Source organism: Rhinopithecus roxellana, chromosome 14 (assembly GCF_007565055.1).
Source record: "Rhinopithecus roxellana isolate Shanxi Qingling chromosome 14, ASM756505v1, whole genome shotgun sequence".
NCBI lineage: Eukaryota > Metazoa > Chordata > Mammalia > Primates > Cercopithecidae > Rhinopithecus > Rhinopithecus roxellana.
Genome location: NC_044562.1, coordinates 1520208 through 1540552, shown reverse-complemented (window position 1 = coordinate 1540552; position 20345 = coordinate 1520208). Strand labels below are relative to the sequence as shown.

Genomic DNA, 20345 nt, shown 5'->3' with positions numbered 1-20345 from the left:
GCCGGGCGCAGTGGCTCACTTCTGTAATCCCAGCACTTTGGGAGGCCAAGGCGGGTGGATCATGAGGTCAGGAGATCGAGACCATCCTGGCTAACACTGTAACAACCCATCTCTACTAAAAATACAAAAACTTAGCTGGGCATGGTGGTGGGTGCCTGTAGTCCCAGCTACTCGGGACGCTGAGGTAGGAGAGTTGCTTGAACCGGGGAGGTGGAGGTTGCAGTGCGCCGAGATTGCACCACTGCACTCCAGCCTGGGTGACAGGACGAGACTCCATTAAAAAAAAAAAAAAAAAAAAAAAAAGGCGGGATCTCCTTAATGCTTAATTACTTCTCCAGCTCTCTTCTACCTCCTTGAGTTGTCTCAATTAAGAATGTCTTCAGGTAGAGACTCCATTAGGAAAGGACCACTTGTGTCTTGTCTACCTGTGTATCCCCAGCATGTAACCATAATACTTACTAATAAGTATTTATGGACTGAGTAAATGAGTGAGTAAGTGAATGAGTGTAAAAGCTTGTAGCAGAAGTTTGCTTGTGGTCACTGGGGCTCTCTGCTGAGTTTGAGTGGTGGAGCCCCTATCTGACATACTGCACTGTCACCATCTTTGAGCACATTGTTGTTGAAACGGCTCTCCTGGCCTCACCTTGCCTACTCTGCCCACTTCATCACTTTCCTCAGGTCAATTTGAGACTTGGGTTTGGTGCAGGGGCTACTGGTTTTGATCTGTTCCTCCTTGGCACCAGGGGAGGTTAGGAAGAGTGAACCCAAACAGGATTGGACAAAGTAAGTGGAAAGAGGCTCAAAGACTCATAAACTGAGATGGGTTGGTGGTGTTCTAGCGAAGGTGTTAAGGAGGTTAGCTTAGTGTTGTGTTTGTGCAGGACTTCCACACTGTGTCTGTGTTGTTTCAGCATCCTTACCATTCAACACAGTTCTCTTCCTTCCCTTTCCTGGAGACAACTAGCATGCTGTCCTCAAAGAACTGCCATTGCTGAATTCTGCCCCAGTGCAAGGCTGTTGCGCTAATGAATGGTAAAATAAACAGCCGTACACAATGTGTTGTTCCGTGTGCTGTAACAATATTGTTGAAGCCTCTGTCCTCTGCTTTCTACTGTGCCTTCTCAAGGAGGGGCGCAAGGACAAATTTCTCTATGGTCTCATAACCAGGAATAATGATGTCTCTCCTGGACAAACGGCTTGTTCTTTGTTTTAGGGATGCTGCAGTTCTTATAATGGATCATGTTTCCCTCTTCATGTAGCCTGTCTGAAAGCTCGGATTCAAATTTATAGCCTACCTCTGGCAAGTGTATCAAGCTTCCTTGCAAGAATTTTGTCTCTTTTACATCACTGCATTTTCTCCTGGAATCATTTTATTTACCTACTTTAAGTTTATTTTATTTTATTGTATTGGACGCATTAAAAAAAAAAACTACTTAAACTCTTTTGGGGAAAAAAAGAGGTTATAAAGAAATAAAGTTAAAGACCAGTGTATTTATATAACAATTTTATTTTAGTTTTTAAAATAAATTCCCTGGGCCTTAATTTCACAACCTCCTCTTCTCTAGTCTCAAAATCAGTCCATCACTGTCTCACTGTCTAGTGTCATAATCCTTTCTGGATTAGCTCTCCTCCCCTCCCCTTCCCTCCCCTTTTCTCCTCTTCCTACCCCTCCCCTTCCCTTCCTTTTCCTTTCCTTCCCTTCCTTTCCCCTTTTCATTGAAAGTAAGGTGTTAACAGCAGATCTCTGCTACTGACACTTTCTAACCATGTGAATTTTACTAAATTATTTAATCTGTTTCATTTGTAGGAAGAGTAATAATCTTTATCTTATGTGAAGGTTGTGAAGATTACATGAAATTATGTAAAGTAGTAAATTATTTGGATTTTTGTTGAAGACAGTCTTATAAGCAGAAATGCACTGTGCTTGGAGTTTAAAGTCTTCACTTTTTCACTTGTTGGCTTATGCCCTTGGGCAAACCATTGGACCTCTTTGGACCACATTTTTGTCATATCTAATTTTATGGCATAGTCTAGAGAGTTTTCAGGGTTCTAGCTCCACTATTCTTGGATTCTAAGACTAGCCCCCAATAACCTGTTGTGAGTGTGTCCCCACTCTGTATTCATTAGGAAAGGCACAAATACACCCACCTGGGCATAGAAAGGTGTGAAAAAAGAGAAAGGAAGGTCTGAGGCAGGGAAATGGAAAGGTCCATTGTGCTAGTCTGTATGTTCTTCACAGGTGTTGATTGTGGCATTTGCAGTGGGTATTAGTGTCTTCTGGAATACCCTAAATTGCTAGTGATGATAGTCTTGACTTCAAGGAAATTTCAAAATACATGCCTTTGTGATATTGCTACATGTAGTAAATGGTCTGTAAGCTCGTTGCTTGATTATCACACACTCCATAAAAGTGAATCATACACTGGTGCCCGTGAGGTAGCAGTGGAACAAAGGGAGCTGCTGCTGGCAGTCAATGACCATGTTGGTTAATGACCGTATTTAGTTCAATCATAGAGTCAATCAAAACAAGTGACTGTGTCCAAGATATCGTTTCTATCCAGAAACTATTGGGCAATAGAATATCCCAAAAGTGAGAGGGAGCTCAATTATCAAGAAGATAAGTAAAGAAGAGTTTTTAATGGATGAGGTGGAAAAATAATCTACATTGACATTAAGCTATACTTAACGGCAATTCATCAAGATGCAAGAAAGCTTCGTGGTTAAGAGCATGGCATTTTTTTAGTGTGCAATTTTGGCCAAGTTATTTAATTTCCTCGTATCTCAGAGAGATATAGATACTAAACTCACATGATTGTTCTAAGGAAATGATATAATTGCCTGAGAGATGTTGTCAGAAGTAACTTATTATTAAAACTATTAGTATTATTACAAAACTCAAATTCACACCAGCCCTCAAGGTTCTGCTACCCCTAATCTAATAAGCTATGTAGACTGTAAGAATAAATGTTAAAAAGCAAATGATTAGGTCACAGAATGATTGAAGTGAAGTGGGAATGCAGAAAAAAATTATAATGAATTTTTGAATCAGTGCACCATGCCTGTTAGCTTTTATCCTATCATTCTATCCCTGGGATCTTACATGAAAAAGGAACTATGTGCTTTTGCTGTTGATTGATTTCATTCTGTGTATGTGAAGCAGGATTATAAAGACACTAGTTTCCATAAGCTACTGTGGTCCCATTTTGTCTGCTTCTTTTGAAGCTTCTGTGTCCTAACTTTGTGTGGGACAAATATAAATTAGATCAGCTTGTTTAAAAAAAAAAAAAGCATTATGACCCTGAATCTTGAAAAGTCTTTATTTTACAATATAACTTTTTAAAAAAACTGTAAAAAAAATCAATTGGGTAAAAATATTAAAGACAAAAAATCAGCAAACCTAAAGAAAATGAGCGGTAAGGTACTGTGAAACTTCTGTTAAAAAAAATGGAGAAACCACTGAAAACTAGTTTGGTTTGAGCTCAAGTATTTTTGTCTCAATGAGCTTCAACTTTTGCTTGGTCCTCTGAAGAGTCAGTGAAATTTTGAGTTTCTAAATGGTAACAGTGTATGGTACTTGCAGCCTTACAACAGAGCACCTGGGAGTGGTGGTTTTCTTGTCCTTCACTCTTCGAATCTTTCAGAAGAGAAGTGAAATTGTATAATCGGAGTCTGATTAATTTTCTTAGTTTTGACCTGTATTTTCTTTTTTTCTTTTCCCTTCCTTCCTTCCTTCCTTCCTTCCTTCCTTCCTTCCTTCCTTCCTTCCTTCCTTCCTCCCTCCCTCCCTCCCTCTCTTCCTTCCTTCCTTTCCTTCCTTCCTTCCTTCCTTCCTTCCTTCCTTCCTTCCTTCCTTCCTTCCTTCCTTCCTTCCTTCCTTCCTTCCTTCCTTCCTTCCTTCCTTCTCTCTCTTTCTCTCTTTCTCTCTCTCTCTCTTTCTTTCTTTTTTTTGAGATGGAGTCTCGCTCTGTCACCAGGCTGGAGTGCAATGGCACAATCTCTGCTCACTGCACCTCCGCATCCCGGGTTCAAGTGATTCTCCTGCCTCAGCCTCCCTAGTAGCTGGGACTACGGGCAGGAGCCACCACGCCCAGCTAATTTCTGTATTTTTAGTAGAGATGGGGTTTCGCCATGTTGGCCAGAATGGTCTCGATCTCTTGACCTCGTGACCCCCCACCTCGGCCTCCCAAAGTACTGGGATTACAGGCGTGAGCCACTGCGCCCAGCCTGACCTGTATTTTCATGTGCAACTTATCCTATGTCAAGTCATATATTAGTTCATTTGGAACTGAAAACTCTAGAGACAATTTCCCAGGCAACATTTTTATGGGAAAGTAATTAGGGATGAGATATAGGATCCTGGTTGCCTAACACTTAAAAAACAGGATATGAGATTTTTTAAAGCACTTTGACTACATTATTAGTTTTTTATTTAAAAAATTGTGGTTAAAAACACAAAATTTACCATCTTTACCATTTTTTGAGTATATATTTTGGTGGTGTTGAGTATATGCATATTGCCGTGCAAAAGGTTCTCCAGAACCTTTTCATCCTGCAAAACTGAAACTCCAAAAATTAGACAATAACTCCCTATTTCTTCCTCTTTCCCAGCCTCTGCTTAGTTCCATTTAAAGTGAGGGCATGCATATGTTTTGTGATACAACATGATGAGGACAGAGGCCATTTAGGTTGGCAAACCATTTAGATTGCAAACCATAGGGATAGTGTGTACTTACTTGAAATGTATGGACAAGTGGCAGGAATGAGTGCCCATAGTCAGCATTTTTATTAGTTGAACTTTATGAGGCTTATTACTGGCACACTTGAAGTACCTGAAAGACAGATATTACTGACAGTTTTGAGTAGTAAGGTTTATAATTAAAATCAAAACCAGAAATGGGATAAGGCAGAAAATCCTGATACTGAAGGAGGATAAACTTTGAAATACATAATTGAGAAAAGTTGTAAAATTATTTTCCACCGAGAGTTTTTTTTAAGGCAAATATTCACCTTGATATTGTGGTACTACCAGAATGCTAAGGAACATGTTATATGGGTCCTAAGCTAGTTTCTTTCCTAGACCTTCCAAAGCTGTGCTTAAGGAGTCTGGCTTGCCATAGTACAAGGCAAAATCTAAAAGTAGGAGATGTTGAAACGTGGACTGATATTTTAGAAGCTTTATTTGCTTAAATGAAAGTACATTAAAAATGCTCAGGGTCCTGATTGGGAAATATCAAAGTCATGGAAGATATTTATGTGCCAGAGAGAGTATAGTAAGTTTCTGACATCCTGGTACACTTCATTTCTACCCACTTAAAAATACAAGATGATGAGATGTCATCTTATTGGCTACCTACCATTATCATTTTAATAGCTATGCTGTACTAATATGTTGGGTGAAATATGGTATGATAATGATGATGATGTTGACATGGTGGTGGTGATAAGAATGGTGATCACCTGAACTCATAACTGATCCATCCTTCTGTCTGATCTCTTGCCTGGTATGTCCCCAAATTTGTAAACTTAGTGCCCGATGATACTCCCTAAGCTTTCACATGGTTAAATTTATTTATAGACCTTATAACCTAGAGTTGCTCAAGACTTGGTATTACTAGTGTGTTTCAGATAGTTTACATTAAACATGTTTTTATGTGTCAATCTGGGAACTTAATGATTATTTATAAATTTGTTTCCTTAGTAAAGATGTATTTTGAATCCAAATCAAATAAATACAATTTTAAAGAAATGACCCTTTTTAAGTAGGAAATTATTTCGATTTGTACCTGTAATTCTATATCAGCATATAAGAAAATATTTTAATTTGTCTTTGGAATGAAAGCTGTAGCTTAATTTTAATAATGGAGAACAGTAGGGTAGCTAAAAAATTGACAGTATTGCATATATTAATTTCTTGATATATATTGTTTGAATTAATTAAACACAAAGTCATTTATACTTATTTGAGTTTAGAATATAGGATATGAGTTTTTAAACTTCAGTTGTGCTTTATAATGATGTTTTTCCTTTTCTTTTCCTTTTTTTTTTTTTTAAACATAGTTTCACTCTTGTTGCACAGGCTGGAGTGCAATAACACGATCTTAGCTCACTACAACCTCTGCCTCCTGGGTTCAAGCAATTCTCCTGCCTCAGCCTTGCAAGTAGCTGGGATTACAGACATGTGCCACCATGCCCGGCTAATTTTGGTATTTTTAGTAGAGACAGGGTTTCACCATATTGGTCGGGCTGGTCTTGAACTCCTGACCTCAGGTGATCTGCCCGTCTTAGTCTCCCAAAGTGTTAGGATTACAGGCATGAGCCACCGCGCCTGGCCTGATGTTCTTTCTTATTTTGTTTTTAACATGAATTTTTATGACTCTGAACTCACATGTTTTGTCTACTCTGGATTTATTCTGAGTAGTGGGGAGAGTTAACCTAAAATCAAAATTTTTTAATTAAAAAACATTTTAAAATATATTTCAAGTATTTTACAAATTAGTTGACCAAAGCACAGATAATCAGGTATTGCATAATGATAGGTTGCGAAAGATGTGAGAGAGGAATAAATAATTACTGTGATCTATTTAACTAGATCTGGGTTTCTCCTGAGGGTTGTTTATTTTGTTTGTTTTTAAGGTCTTTCCTATCGTGGGGTATATAGAGATAACTCCATTATTAATTGTAACATACTGCCATATGAAGAAAAACCATATGTGACATTTCTCTCCATCTCTCACCTCACTGATTGCCTGGATTGATCAGCTGATTTGGACTCTACGCCTGAGTTCTATTTCCTTTTCACGTTCCCATCTGGTTTTCTCCCATGTGGTTGATGAGGACAGCCTTCCTGGCTGGAGGAAGATTGTTTTTAAGACAAGCACTGCACTCTTCTATGAGGACCAGAGCTAATTCAGTGAGCACACTCTGACCAGAATTGTCATCTACCAGTTGGGAACACCAAACAATGTAGAAAGGTCCCAGGGGACAGTAGAAGTGGCACTAGGTTAGAGCCCTAGGGATGTGGTGAATGGGTTCAATGAAACTATAATAATTTCATCAATAATTACCAACAGTGAAACATTCTCTATGTGCCAGGTGCTTTATGCAGCATCTTGTTTAACTCTCATGAAAGCGTACAAGATAAAATCTTATGATTAATCCCATTTCAAAATGAAAAAACAGAGATTTGGAGATGAGAAATCATGTTCCTCAAGCTTATGCAGATGGTAAAATAAACTTGGAATTCACCCAAAGATTGTCAGACCCCAACACAAATACGTCACTTACTCACAAATATGTCAGTTATTCTGCTAGTACTTGCCTCAGTTGTGGTGGGGATTTGAGACATGGTTGTCATTCTTTGGGTGATCATTTTACCCAGTTTCGCCAATTAGTTAACTGTGAATTATTTAAAATAATTCTCCTTTGTTCTATTTCTTTCTTTCTTTTTTCAACTTTGGTTACTTTCTTCCACTTATCATATTAATCTCACATTAGAAGCAAAGGCCATGATTCCTGCCCATTCTCTGCCCTCACCACAAAACCTGGATTAATTAGGACATAACAGCCAGAAATATGATGGCCAGTCAGTTACACTTTCTATGCTCTTTAGCTCAGCCATCAGGATGAATTTAGAGTAGACATATTCAAGAATATCCATGAGTAATAACTATAAGCTTTGTCATAGATAACTGTATTGGCTGTGTTTAAATGTACAACTCTGTTTTTCTATTATTATGTGATATTTCATGTTGACTTGTCAAACTGAAAAATACCCATATTGATTTTGCAGAAAGCTTCACATGTGAGATAAATGCACTCAAAGATTCCTCACAAGTAGCTCTTTGGAGCTTCGGATGTGAAATGGATCATTCCTCAATCTGTAATAGACCCTTCTGTGAAGCTCTTCAATCAAACCAGAGAATTCAAGGTGAAATTGAGGGGAGGATTGGAAACCCCTACAGGGGGATTTGAGTGAACTAGCTGAGAAAGGAACCTGAGGTATTTGCCACGTGCTGCCTCTTTTTTCAGTTCTTTTCTTTAGCATAGGAGGGCTGTCAATCAATGTGTGACCTTACATGCTGTATGTGCATAATACCTGGGTACAACAAGACAAGCTGTAAGGCGAGTATCAAATACGTCTTTGATTTCTTTCCATTTGTCATTTTTCTGACAACTCTTAGGCTATTTTTAAAGTAGATTTGTTATCAGATTTGTTATCAGATATTTCTCTCTACTGAATTATTATATTGTTATAATTGATAGGATTAAATTATATATCTTTTGAAAAAACATTAGTATTCTTTTTAAAAAGTTAGTGATATGTGATAACTACCTTAGAAAGAATTGATATATTTTATAAAGTAATGATCCTGATAGTTACGTCTTATTTAGGGATTATGTTTGTAGATCATGTGATGACTTTTACTAAGTTTGTTTCCAGTAAAGCAGTAAGACAGAGTTACCTCTAGTAAGAAAAAAAAAAAAAAGATCTATTCTTCTGAAATTAGTTTTTGTGTCACATTTTTAATTGATTTGGTGCCACATTTCCAGTTGGACATTTCTAGGTTAATTTTTAAGAAACTTTAGAATTTGCAATGGGCTAGTTTGAAGAAGCAGTGAATCCTGACACCAAACCAAGTAATCAAAACTGTGCTTTAGAATTTATGCTGAGATATGGAGTATGTTTGACAATAGTTTTTGATATTCAAGCTGCTATGAAATGATTGCTATCCAATAACGGTGTTATAGTTTTCCTAAGCCATGGAGACCGTGTTGTTTGTAAAGCTCGATTATTGGTATAATCTTAAGAACATATTAATTGCCCGGGAGGTTTGTGTATTTGTTCTACACATGTGATTAAAGATCATGGCAGCTTATACAGCATAATTTCAGAGATGACGAAAATGACTATTGTAATACTTGCTACTCTCAGTTTCCTCTACAGCAATGCCCTTACACCTTTCTTTTGCGGGCGTTTTGTAGCATCCTAAACAGAAGGATATTGCAGGGAGCTGATTCTGCTTTGATCCTTGTGCTTGTTGTCAAAGCGCTTGGGATTGAAGAGACTGTTGGCTACAATTGACTGTGACAATTAGGAGATGATCAGAGCCCTAGAGTGGAGCACTTAAAGGGTAATTTACATGTCAGTTTGTCGAATAAAAAAAAAGATATTCAGCTAAGATTTTTTTCCCCCTCAGAGCCTTGTAAACTGCAATTTGTGCTCTGGTAAGAAAAACCTGGCAGAGGAGTTAGGATAGCCATTACCATTTGAAAAGAAGCAATCATAAGGCCGCTGCTGAGTCCTTTGTCCACTAAAAATGCTGATTTGCAGGCAGTGAGTGAAAAAGTGGAACCGTCACTAAATAAAACTGTGAGCTAGGTGACTACCCTCCACCCCAATCCTTGGTGGCTTTTTAGTGTTGGTTAAAGGTGTGGTTTTTTTTTTTTTTAATGCATCATAAATCCTACATTTACTATCATTACAACCCTGTTATTGGTTATGAATGTCTTGTCCTATAAATAAACAAGTAAAATGGTCACACTGAGGAGTGGTGGTGGAATATAAGCCAATAGTCAATTGAAAGGCTAAAGCTGACTATCACTTTTATTAGATGTTTCCTTATTCTTTTTCCTTCTGTACACCATCAAAATTTCCATCCTTTGAACTATGCTATTGTTTTCCTCTGTTGTATCAATGTGTTCCTAGGTTTTTTCATTTATATTTATACTCCAGTGTTAAAAATGGGAACCATATTTCTAACTTTCAAGTGACCGGTTGGCCTATTTGGGTGTACTTGGCTAAAAATGTAATATAGCATTAGTCCATTTACTATTCACATGTGGTCATCTCTTTGTTCTTATATTAGCTAATCCATGTGTACAAGTAAAAAACATAGCTAGAAAGCTAACAGAAGGTAATTACCAGTAAATATACGGTGGTAGTAGTTACACATCATCTGTTTAATTGTCAAATAGAATGAGAAAAATTAGAATTTATTTCAAAGATCTTTTACATCTTTTTTCCCTGGAAATCATCCGTACTACCACTACTACTAGGATATAGCTACAAGATTTTCACTTGTACAATCGTCTGAAAAAAGTAATGTATCAACACAATCATCTTGTGCAGAGATACCTAAATTTGGTGTATACTTAATTTCCATTAAGTATACAAACATTCCATTTGTTTGGTACTTGGCTATGGTAAAGGGCATTTGCAGAGAGGCAGCATAGGTCTCAAGATGAGTTTGTCTTTATCGATAAGAGTGAAGAGTATTCGTGGCCTTCAAAAGCCAGAGTCTGCTCCAACTCTGAGGAGGTATCTGCCCATCACTCTTCCCCAAGGTCTGTCACCTGGAAACTGTGTCTGGGTGTAAAGGCCGCCCTTTCAGTAAATAATTTACTACCTTATATTTCCAAATAAGAGGGCTTTTATTTCTCTTCATTTGATTCTACTATCTTAATATTTTAATGAACATTTTTTTCCCCAAGGAATGCTTTGTGAAAGAAGTTGTATTCTATTTTGGGGGGTTTCTGAAAAATCATAATAATCAGGTTATGATTAGTTGAGGGAAGACAGCAATTCATAGATTTTGGTGCCTTCTCTGACTGCTTTGTAGTAAGGTCCTTAGCTTCTTTAAAAGGTTTTAAAACTCTAATTTTGAGTGTGTGTTTAGGCCTACCTTGCAAAGAAGAGCACACAAGCAATAATAAAATAAGAATGAGTAAGGTTATTAAGTGCAAAGAAGATAATGAGAGAGGGAGCCAAATAAGGTCTGGGTTTCCTTAGCGTGCGTCTGTAGAACACAGGCAATGGTAAATCTGTATCAAAAATCAAGCACAGCAGGAGATGTTCGTCTCCCAGGTAATGGGTAAATGATGAGCAGATGAGCCATCCTTCTATTGATTTAAGCATTTTGTTCCAGCCAGTCACAATTAACTTTGATTTGTTTTTACTTTCCTCTTATAGGTTTGCATTTAAAACACTCTTGGAGCACTAATTGTATAAAATTCTGGTAACTGCACATTCTCTTTTTAGAGAGGTAATGAGTGAATGAATGAAAAGGCAGGGATTATTTGCTATTCTAAGTGAGGACTGTCAGAGCATTTCTACTTGATTGAAATTGTTTTGGAAGGTGAGCTGGAACAAGAATCTTGCAACTAAAATGATGTGACTCTCCATGTGTTTTTTGGATGTTTCTTTTATCAAAGAATTTTGCAGGACGGTTCTGGGACTTACAAGTTGATTACCATTTTATTTATAAGAGAATAAGTGAATAATATGAAAACATTTTAAGATATGCTTACTTGACTGAAGTAAATGAGAGTCTTTTGAAAGTTCATTTGAAATGATTTGAAATGGGATTTTCCTCTTACCATCACAATATTTTTTCAAGATACAAATGGCCATGTTGTGACAAAATAAATTATTGAAATGCTTTGAAAAGTTTTTAAAAACATGCCTAAGAAAACAATATATAGACCATTATGGTTAATTCAGATATCAATTTATTAATATTGCTGCTACTGGAAAGTCCTAAAACATATGGGACATCATTCCAAAACACTTAGGGTCTGTTTCAGTGAGCAGTTCTTTCTCTGTTCTTGTTTGAGGTGGCACTAGGGTTGCCAGATTTAGTAAACAAAAATAAAGAATGCCTGGTTAAATCTGAATTTCTAATAACTAATGAATATTTTTTAAGGATAAGCATGTCCCATGCAATGTTTGTATTTCATCTGGCAACCTTAGGTAGTACTTTGGTTGGATAGAAATTACAGCCATGCATTGAATATGTAACTGAATTACTCAGAAATTATTATTTTAAAATGATTTTACCTTTTACTGTCAGACTAGATAGGCCAACCAACTTGCCCCCTTCAAATAGAAACCAAAAGCTTTTTAGCTCCTTAACGCTGAGTTTAATTTCCTGTATCATGTTCCTAGGGTAAGTTGTGACTTGTCATTTTCAGTATACTGTGACGTCAGCCTGACTAACATAGAGACATTAGAGAAGATGGAAGAGTCTAGCTTACATCGATTAGGCTTTGACTAGAGTGTTCGGTGATTATAGGTGTAGAGAATTGAATGATGCAGTGATATATTATGTTAGCGAAGCTACATCTTTTTTTGTGGCAGTATTGTGACTTTATAGGTAACCAAGTTTAAAATCCTTGTGATTCTAACCCTGGTAAGAACTTCTGGGAGGGGAAAGATTCTATGTCCTTGCACTTTTATTTTGTTTCATTTGACTTTGGTTACAATAATCTAGTGGCTAGATTAATAATAATCTAGAAACTAAGCCAAAGCGCCAAAGCTACCAGAAAACCAAATATCTGATTTATCTTTGGGGAAAGCATTCACTTTTGCTAGTACCATTTTTCACTTTCTGATGCTTTCCATGGCTTATCAGAAGGACTCTTTGTAGAAGAGAAGTTTGGAGCCTCATGCCCCCTTCTGATTTCACTATAGCTTTAGAGAACAGTTCCTAGGAAACCTAGGGTGGGCCAGGGCGGTCCCACCTCCAGAACACTGTGAATCGTCCCAATTTCCGCCTCAGAGCCTTCTCCAGAGCTGCAGGAGCCTGCTTCATGATTCCTCAGGCCTAGCATGGAAATATAGGGGGAACTAACACCTGCCAGGGCAATCTGTGTGATAAGTATTCCAGCCACCGATCTTTTGAACAGGCAATTCTGAGAAGCACTAGGCATTCTCAGAGGTCCTATTTTCCATGGAAGGAATCTTAGGTACCCTTTAGGAACATTATTTGGCTTTTCCTCCAACCCCTCCTTATTCCCACTATTCCCTCCCTCTTATTTCTAGGGAAAACTAACATGCATCTTATTCCTTGTTTCAGGCTCTGCTTTTAGTGGAACCCCAGCTAAGATACTCCTGATGCTCTTTTCTCCCCAGCACCACAGTTCTCTCCTTGCTCTGGATCTAGATATTTTGCTTCCTGTGGTTCCATCAAGATTTACTTTTTTCCCCCTTATCAGTGGAAGAGAGTTCTGCCACTGTATCTACTGGTACTGCTAAGTCATATTGGTTACCAAATGTATCATGCACATTTTCCTCACCCAAACTCTCCTCTTTACACTAAAAGCTATTATTGAATGCCCTCTAGATGTAAGAAAATATGCTAAAGGTTCCATGCAGATTGTTTCATTTTATCCTCATGATGTCACCGAAAAAATAAAATGAGTATTTCTACCTTACAGATGAAAAAACTGAGGTTCAGAGTGATTAAGTGATTTTTTCCAACCACAAAGCTAGGAAGTGGCAGAAGCAGCATTGCTTTCTGACGTATCTGACATGAAAGACCATTGTTTTAACCATGACGTCATAAATTCCACCATATAAAGATGTTAGAAATGAGTTTCTTTATCAAATACTAATATGCATGACTAAAGAGATGATTGAGTAGAAGGTTGGGATGAGAGAGCTTGTATCAAATAAAGCAAACTATTTTTTAAAAAAAGATCTTCATATCTGCTTATAATTGAACACAAATTCTGAAGTATTGGTTCCATCATGAGACCTGGAACTCCATAAAGCTATGTCTGTTCTGGTTCACGATGCCTTACACGTGGTAGGACTTGATAAATATACACTGAATGAACTAACTGGAGTATCATAGGATATAGCTTAAAATGACCTCAATGAGCTGAAAGTTTCAGTGATTCACTTTATTAAACAATTGACTGTAACCTCTTTCAAGATGATCTGTGACTTGAAAATTTAAAATCCCAGTAGTGCCTCATGTAATTTAAGACAGAGTGTTTAGAACAATGTTATAATGTGGCTCTCAATTAAATATGTTAACTTCAGCTAATTTAAAACTATTGGGAGCAAAGGGAGGCAGAAAGATTCCATCTGATGTTACAATAGGCACACACTTAGAGAGGTCTGGGAGTGCTGGGTGCAGAGGTCAAATGTAGTAAACATGAACTTCTGTGGAGCCAGGGAGAGGCTACCCAGTAGTCAAAAGAAGATCTGGGCTCCACCTGGAAAACAGTGGCAGAGTTAGTAACCCTTCTTTATGATTTAGCTTGGCAAAGTGAGGACCCATGACAGCTCTTCCTGTCTGATTCTCCCTATTTTGACAAAATTAATGTATTTCATAAATATTAAAATTATGAAGTCCTTATGAACTGACTGCAGCTACATTTTTAGATCAATTCTCTAAATCTAACATATTTATCTAATTGCATCCCTTGAAGTAGAGTCAGAGGTTCACCATGCAAATCTTCCCTGACATTTTATTGATGGAACCACTATTCTCTTCAAACTGCCATGATGTTAGAGGTCTGACTCTATGACATTTTCTGAAACCTTCATGAGGTTGTTAGTTTTGAATAATAAAGAAAGATGAGCATATGCAATTTCTACTTGTGCCTTATGGGTTACTGTTGGGTTTCATAGGCAACTCTACTAACTAGTTATCCCCTTAAGAGTGAAAGCAGAAACTATAGCAGCCCTATGTAATTGTCACTAGAAGAATTGATACCACCAGTGAGAAATAACAAAGTCACACATCTTTTCAGGGTCACCAATAGGAACCAGTAACAAACAAAAGTAGGTTTTGTTTGTTGCATTACAAGATAGTAAACGAGAGCTCTGATGGTCTGCAATTCAACATGCTGGATGGGAAAATACTTTTAGGCAGATTCGATTGAACTAAAAAAATCTTAACATGTCTATAATGCTAAAATTCTACTCAGAGGATTTTTTTTAGTTGGTTGTGCAAGTGAACCAAATTTGTCTTTGCCTACAGATGAAATTATTTTGATTAGCTGAATCCTAATGAATAATTTAAAATGTAAACAATAGAAAATAATACAATTGTTATATCTTTATTTATATACCAGTTACTATGTATGGATCTTAATTAGGATTAGTATTTATAAATTAGTGCAGCTAAGATGAGAATAAATATAAATTACACAACTGATCCTGCTGGAAAAATTAAGACTCACATACACCTTTACATATCTAATGCTAACAGTGGAAAGAGACTCCATTCAGAATATTTCTCTGATCAAACTTAGAAAAAGTCTAGGGCATTTTCTCTCAAAATGCCTGAAATCATATTTAATAGTCAATGCCTTGGTCTGTGTATAAGCTTAAATTATATAAAAATAATAAAATTTATAATCTTAAATTACATAAAAATTTATAACCTAAAATTATATAAAAATTATAAAAATTCAATTATCTTAAGTTGTAAACATGCATACGTGAACTAAGAAATATTCAATATCTTCATTAGGCAGACTTTTGTGGCTTTTAACTTTCACTGAGGGAAGCATTCTCTTCTTTATATTAATGCTAAACACCATTTGAACCAGAACTCTTTTTGTTTTTTGGATCAAAAAGGACAGAGTCTGATGAAGCCACACCCTTTTGTTGCTAGGAGAAACATATTTTCTTCTTAAACATATATCACCTGTAACTGTTGGCAGGCTTGGAACTACTATCAGAAATTAGGGATAGAAGTGTTATAGATCCCCATCAGCTACTATTCTAATACCAGTGAGGCCTTAGGATATAGCCTGACATACATGTGAGACAGCCATCCCTTCTCACCTTTAAACATGAGGCTCAGGAAAATTGCTTCAACTCTGTCAAGTAAGGATGATATTATTTGGGGGTATTGGCTCTTCCATTTAGAAGCATATTGAGGCCAGGTGTGGTGGCACACACCTACCGTAACCCCAGCAGTTTGGGAGGCCGAGGTGGGAGGATGGCTTGAACTCCCGAGGTTGAAGCTTTAGTGAGCCCTGGTTGTGCCACTGCACTCCAACCTGGGTGATTCAAAACAAACAAAAACAACAAAACCAAAAAAAAAAAAAACAAAACAAAGAGCATATGGAGAAAATAATAGTGGACTCTTTCATGACCTTCAAGCTTTATAAATGATTTTTTGTTGCCCTTTTGACTATTTTGCAAGTCAAGATTGACTTTGATGTAGAGAAGTTATCCCGCTCTTCCTTATTTGAATGATCAGTGGCAGAGTCAGAAGCACAGAGTGAATATTTTGTCTCTGGGTTGTTTTACCTTAGTCCATTTCCCCCTAAGTCCTACACAGGAGTAGGTTCCAGTAATTATTTCACAATTTCTGTTATAATTGTCTCTTTCTTTTCAGTTCCACCAACACCACCCATCCTAATTTATTTTTACAGTATAACTGGATGACTTAAATGGTTTTCTGACTGAACTCTCTGCTTCCACTTCCTTTCACTTGCATGGTTAGATGGATGTTTTTAAACGTAAGTTTTGGTTCATCACACCTCTCCCCAAAACTCTCAAAGACTTGCCTTTCCTGAAAGGTATTACTGAAACTTTCTTACTTAGCTCATCAGCTTTCAAAATCTACCCCAATCTCAGAATGGTAAGAGCATGTATGGTACATTCATTAAAATTATAACATCCATTAAATATAATGATTCTGGCTCAGCCATTTATTCAACAAGTGTTTTTCAGCTTTCTACTGTGCACCTGCCACTGTGCTAGGTGTTGGGAATACCAAGGTTCCTGTCCATAGAACTTTGAGTCTAGAGAAGGAAATAGTAAAGAAATAATCATATTAATGAATGTGCACTTAAAACAAAAGGAGATAGCAGGTCTGAGAGAAAGGCCTATTGTTCCATAAAAGCACATAGCAAAGGATTCACTTTTTTTTTTTCCGAGACGGAGTCTGTGCTTTGTTGCCAGGCTGGAGTGCAGTGATGTGATCTCGGCTCACTGCAACCTCTGCCTCCTGGGTTCAAGCAATTCCTCTGCCTCAGCCTCCTGAGTACCTGGGACTACAGGCATGCGCCACCATGCCTGGGTAATTTTCTTTTTTTTGTATTTTGGTAGAGACGGGGTTTCACCATGTTGACCAGGATGGTCTCGATCTGCTGACCTCATGATCCACCCGCCTCGGCCTCCCAAAGTGCTGGGATTATAGGCGTGAGCCACCGCGTCCGTCCAAGACTTCTTAAAAGAGGTCAGAAAAGATGCTCTGAGAAGGTAATTCTTCAAATGGAATTTGAAGGATGAATTGAAGTCACCTAGGCAAAAGGTGGGGAGATGGATAGATGAAGAATGTTATCAGACAGATGAAACAGCATGGACAAACATCTTGTGCAGGACAGAGCAAACACATTTAGACTACTTAGAAGGAACTTGAGTGGTTGAAGAAGACAAAGAGCAAGAGGAAGAGTCAAGTCAGACGATGCTAGAGAGGCAAGGAGGGGCCAAATTAGCATGCAGGGTCCTGTGTGCCATGCTGTGGATTTTGGTTATTGGCATAGACCAGTGGTTTTCAACTGGGGGTAATTATGTCTCCCAGGGGACATTTAGCACCGTCTGGGGACATTTTTGATTGTCACAACTGGTGAGGGTCCTATTGGCATCTTGTAGGTAGAGGCTAATGGTGCTGCTAAACATCCTACAATGCACAGGTCAGCTCTCCACAACACATAATTATTTGGTCCATGCCAGGCCCAGTGGCTCGTGCCTGTAATCCCAGAACTTTGGGGTGCCGAGGTGAGAGAATCGCTTGAGGCCAGGAGTTCGAGACCAGCCTGCACAACATGGCGAAATCCTGTCTCTACCAAAAATACAAAAATTAGCTCAGCGTGGTGGTGTGCGCCTGTGTTGCCAGCTACTCGAAAGGCCAAGGTGGGAGGATCGCTTTAGCCTGTGAGGCGGAGGTTGCAGTGAGCCAAGATTGCGCCACTGCATTTCAGCCTGGGTAACAGAGCAAGACCCTGTCTCAAAAAAAAAAAAAAAAAAAAAAAAAGAGGAAGAAGAAGAAGAAGAACTATCTGGTCTAAAGTGTCATTAGTGCTGAGGTTGGAGAAATTCTGATATAGACAAATAAAATGTCTTAAGAAGGTGAGAGGTAATGACATAACCCGAGTTGCATTTGAATAGCTCATTTTGACTATAATGCACAAAGTCATCTGGAGAGGTGGTCAGAAGTGAGTTAATACGGTTTTCGAACAGAGGAGGTGAGAGATGATGGTGTCTTGGACTGCTTTGATGGCAAAAAAGATGATCTTTTTTTTTTTTTTGCCAGGGAAAGTAATTCACAATGCATTCTTAGGGAGCAAAAGTCAGATCAAAAGATGCTTTGCATAGCAAAGCCTCATCTTTGTGCTAAAATATTTATGTGTGGATATTTGCACAGGTAAAACTCTGAAAAGCTAGATACTAACATGGTATCATGAGACGCAAGATTTTAGTTTATATATCTATTTATCTATCCACTTACTTTTTGCTTATCTTTATAATTTTTTTCTACAATAAACATGCTAATTTTTTCCATAAAAATTAAGTAAAAATTTCTGACCCCAATCTACGTCTCCAAAAAACTATAGCTCAATTCTACAGATAACTGTGATACTATATACGCTTACCATATTTTCCTCCAAACATTTTAATAATAAATATGACAGATTATAAAAATAGAAACCAGGGAAAGGCTTAAAAAGGAAATCAAGTTTCAAAAGCATGATATTCAGTTGTATTAACTGGTATTTACCCTTTTACTTTGATAGAGGAGTGTGGTCTTTTTGTATACCTGCTGATCAAATAAAATGATCATTTCTCCAGAGTGACTATTCTTGTTCTTGCAATGGTATAATGCCTAACCCCCAAAGTAAAGGGTCTGCTCATTTTTTTCCATAAGCTAAATTGGTGTTAGTTATTATAGACTTGACACACAATCTGCTTGTTAAATAAATACTGTAATCCTGTACTGCTTCTTTCTAGATATATCTAACTACCTGTTTGATCTTGGCAAATCACTTAATCTCCACAGAGCAGAGTTTCTTCATCTGTTTTGGTTCAGAAAGCATACCATATGATTCTATAATTCTAGTTTTTAAATATTTAGATGGTAAATAATGTCATAGCAATGATGTAGTTGAATAGCCAGTATGTTAATACTGTAAGGTAGAGCAATAGAATTGAGCCAGAAAGTCCCCTTATTTAAGCTGTTCTTTGGTCAACAGCATCTTTACAAGTTACATAATCTCTGCTTGTCAGCAGGGACCTGGTTGTATTATCACATTATTAACTCATTCACTAATAGTCTAATGACCTTAAAGAGGAGGCAAACACCTTACATCCAGGCAACAACTTAGGTGCTGGGAGAATCTAGATGATTAACTTTTTTTTTTATTATTCACTTATTCTCTTAGTGTGAAATTCTCCCAACATGATTATTATCATATTGGATATAGTACTTAGAGAATGTGATTAGTAACATAAAATTAGTCCACTATAACTAATCATTACAAAATATTCAAACAGAATGTTCGAAACAAGCTTCAGAAAGCAATTTCTGCACTCTTGTTATATGAACTTGAATATTACCTTTCAGACCTTCTTTCTCTAACACTTAAGAGAATTGAAACAAATGATCTCTAATATTTTTCCAGCTCTATATTCTATGTATTTATAAAACGATGATTAACAACGTAACTATGTAAGAAGCACTATAATTGGAAAGATATATGTTCATTTTTTGACTGTTTCAAAATTTAATAAGTTTAATTTAAGTAGAGTACTAATATTTTCTGTGAAACTCTAAAACTACATTAAGGCTTTGACTAAAACTTATTTTTTGATATATAGGCAAAAAGTAATATAGGATTTATAAAATGTTTTGGCCTTATTCATATGTGTCAAAAATCCAGTAATAAAAATCAAGACTTGGTTTCTTTGGAGAGGTGTACACAGGCTTTTGTTAGTACCAGGATGATAACAAGGTGTTAGGATCATAGAACCGGGAACCACAGATTGATGTTTGGTACTCTGCCAGAAAACGAAGGGTCGAAAGAACATGCTGATTTATGTATATTGTCAAGATTTTGTTATCCAGTCTCAGGCTGTTTGATCATTTGCCTGGATTCATATTCTATTTTTAATTCTTAACCTCAGACTAATTCTTAAAATAAAAATATTATTCACTAAAGTCAGCTGTGGAATTCATTAGGTAATGAATACAGATGGTAAGAAAGGTAAAACCTCAGGAAAAATTAGTTTGATCAATAGGAAGAAAATAATTAATTTTAATGTTACTATGTTATATATTATTTGGAACACTTAAAAATATTCATCAAGTATGAAAATACGTTCAGAATATGTTAAATACTGCACAAATCAAACTATTAATTTTCACACTTTACATCCATATCTTTATTTTTTTTTTTTGATCTGTGTAGCTTTGAAGTGGATCACTTTAGTCAATATTTCACACCTGAAATGGCAAATTAATGCTACTGATGTGGCAATAAATTAAGATTTGATGATTCTGATATCTTCTGTTGAGGAAGCAAAGTTTACAAACAAT

At 37.0% G+C, this 20345-nt stretch overlaps 1 long non-coding RNA gene across 1 annotated transcript in view; it reads left to right on the top strand.

The window, feature by feature from the left end:
* Positions 1 to 20345, top strand: part of LOC104654634 — a 65317-nt gene that overhangs the window by 44559 nt on the left and 413 nt on the right. The window contains exon 2 of the long non-coding RNA XR_746870.1: positions 7790 to 7927. This is a non-coding gene — a long non-coding RNA (uncharacterized LOC104654634). The remainder of the gene's footprint in view (positions 1 to 7789; positions 7928 to 20345) is intronic.